We start from the raw sequence: 3178 nt of genomic DNA on the forward strand, positions 1-3178 counted from the left end.
TCAATCAACCTGGTATGTTACTGCTTCTGGGTACAGATAACTTTAATTTTGAAATGTTGAAAGCTTGTCTTTTCCATATTGCTGACGCATGAATATAAAATCTATCTTGTGTTCCAGTGCTCTGTTAGAAACTGATAGATAAACTATTGAGTAAAATGTACCTACTATGCAGTGAGGTAGGAAAAAGTTCCTAAGGCAGGTGGCTTAAAAACAAAAGCTGAAATGCAACTCATGCCATTGCTAACTACAGCAAAAGGCTCCTTTGATTCCGGTAAATTAATTTGATTATTGAAGTTGCTCTGAAACTCAATGTTGCAGTTACTAAATATATTTACTTATAGTAGAAAGAGATGGGAAGGAAACTTACATCTGATTTTTATTTTTTTCACAAAGGGATAATAAAATATAAATTAAGCATCTCCCCATTGACCATTAAAACCAGCTAGAGCTACCTATAAAACTATTGTACTTGTTAGCAGCGGTCATAATTTCTCCCTGAACCAGGAAACTAGACTTTGATCATGTGGTCTCCTACCGCCATCTACTGTGTACAAGGAACTATACACGTGCCAATGGTGAAAGCTGCCTATTTTCCCTTTTAATGCGACATGCCCTTTCTGCATCACAGTACTTGTTGGAAGACATAGTGTTTGTGTTGTTGTTGCTTTGTTTTGTTGGTTTTTGTTTGTTTGTTTGTTTGTTTTCACAAAATACAGAAATTGCATTCATTTATGTATATTGCAGCAACATACAGGACTTTAATGGTTGCCAGGCTTCATCAAGCCGCTGCTGTCTGAGCAGGCATTTATGTACTACATGGGCACATACACGCACACGCACACATACACAGAGTGAAAGGCAGGCCCAGCTGTGTTAGTCTTAGTCTCAGCCATAGAAACCTTATAAATGAAAACCCATTACTGATGGCTTACTCTATGTCCAAGAAGCTGCTGAATGTTTTTTCTCTCGGCATGACTGTAGAATCACAGAATCATCTAGGCTTGAAAAGACCTTCAAAATTCAGCAAGTCCAACCATAAATCTAATTTATCAAGTCCTACCACTAAACCATATCCCTTAGTGCCAGATCCACTCAACTCTTAGATACCTACAGGGGTGGGGACTTTACCACTTCCCTGGGCAGCTTATGCCAATGCTTGACCACCCACTCCATGTAGAAATTCTCGCTAATATCCAATTTTATCCTCCTCTGATCCAATTTGAGACCATTTCCTCATGTCCTATCATTTGTCAGCATGATGTGTCTGCAAAACAAAGGTCAGTAAATTCTGATGCTAGAAAGTGATAGTGAGCACAGTAATTTGCTTCCGCAAGCCAGGTGAGAAAGCACTACTCAGGGAAAGTCTCCACTTTCCTTTTCCGATGCTAAGATCTGGATTCCACCTTTCTTTTGTGGGGCTAAGTTTCTTAGCTAAACTGTACTCAATTCATCATCGAGTGGTGGCATAAATTTGACTACTCCTTCCTCCTGCTGTATTTGCCCTTTGTACAGATTTATTGCACCTAGGTAACGAGTGCTGTATAACATAGAGCATTCAAGAGAGCAAAGACTTAATCTTTCTGATCGTTCTGTACATAGAACAAGGCTGTTCTATCTGAGCTCTGGGTATGAGATTGTCACTCTTCACTCTCTGCTTTTCTGTGTTTTCTGGAAGAGCTCAGGTAATCCATTCTGCAGTCAAAACTTTCACATACTAGCATAAGTTCTCTTCATCAGCACTTTCAGGTTAATTAATGCTTTTTCCAAGTGAGCTTCAGGTTGGGTGTTAGGAGAAATTCTTCAGCAGTGGGTGACGGACACCAAGCAGGCTCCCCAGGGCAGTAATCATGGTACTGAGCTGCTAGAGTTCAAGGAGTGTTTTCGCAATGCTCTCAGACATATAGCTTACAGTTTAGGTGGTCCTCTGTGGAGCAGAAGGTTGGACTAAATGATCTGTGTGGGTCCTTTCCAACTTGGAATATTCTGTTTCTTCTTCCTCCATATGCCTTCTCACATTCAAAATCTCTTTTTGCCTGTGGCAGGACTCTGGAGTTTGCCTCACAGATTCCTGTTGGCCAGATCCCAGCACAGTGATTCAATCTTCCAAATGAATATTTTGCTCTTCCCTGCTAAGATCTTAGGTGCTGGATCATTTCTTACAGTTTTCAACTGAGAGCCACTCTGAAGTCCATATTGGAGGTTGCTTTTCTTTACTCCTTTTGCTCCTGCATTCCTTAAAATAGTGCAATATACTGTGATCTCTGGCTCAGCACACATGGGAGATGAGCAGAAAGTAAAGGTGTCCTATGATGAAGTGTTATTTAAATAGTTTAAGTTGGTTGGGTTTCATTTCCTCGTGATTTCTGACTGTGATAGAGAGTGGTAGTGTTTCATCATTAAAGCCCGCTGCACAGCCTAGAAAAATGAAGCTGTGCACTTTAGGAAGGGGTGGAGACAGGATTTAGTGTAACCATTAAAAAGAACAACTCTCATATGATTTACGATAGTTTATATAAAAGTTTCTCATTCACTCACAATGAACTGACAGGTAAAAAACATCATGCAGATGGAGTAGATTAGAAAAATATTTTTAGCATAGTTCCTAAGAAAAAAAGATCTCTATTTCTTGTTGCTAGGAAATGGGAAGGCAATAGAAGAAGGGGCAACAGAAATAAAGTAACAGAAGTATGCTATGACATTATCGGTATGAACCTCTAGAGATCATTTGTAACAAATTAAATGGCATTACTCAACAAGAGTCATGGTACAATTTGATAGAAGAAAATTCTTTGAATTGCTTGTAACATATGAACTCACACTGCAACTGAAAAATACATGGGATCTGGGATAAAAACATGCCTGGACTCAGAGAATAATCAAAGTATTTTCAGTAGTCATTCACTGCACAGATGAAAAGGTTGACAACCTGCATGTTGACACCTCTGGCCTAATGAATTAAATGAAGAGTAAATTCTTGTTGATGTATTCCTTTGAGCATGGCTGTAACTCATATAAGATAGCACAATAAGGCTCAGAAAAACTGGAAGGATTTTATTAAACTACATTAGTGCATTAATTTTGATTTTAGCAAAAAAAAAAAGATTTTTTATATATATATACATACATATATATGTATCCTGCTTACTCTGAAATGGATGTGGTTTGTTTTTTGGGTTTG

The sequence above is a fragment of the Meleagris gallopavo genome, chromosome 1 (assembly GCF_000146605.3).
Source record: "Meleagris gallopavo isolate NT-WF06-2002-E0010 breed Aviagen turkey brand Nicholas breeding stock chromosome 1, Turkey_5.1, whole genome shotgun sequence".
NCBI lineage: Eukaryota > Metazoa > Chordata > Aves > Galliformes > Phasianidae > Meleagris > Meleagris gallopavo.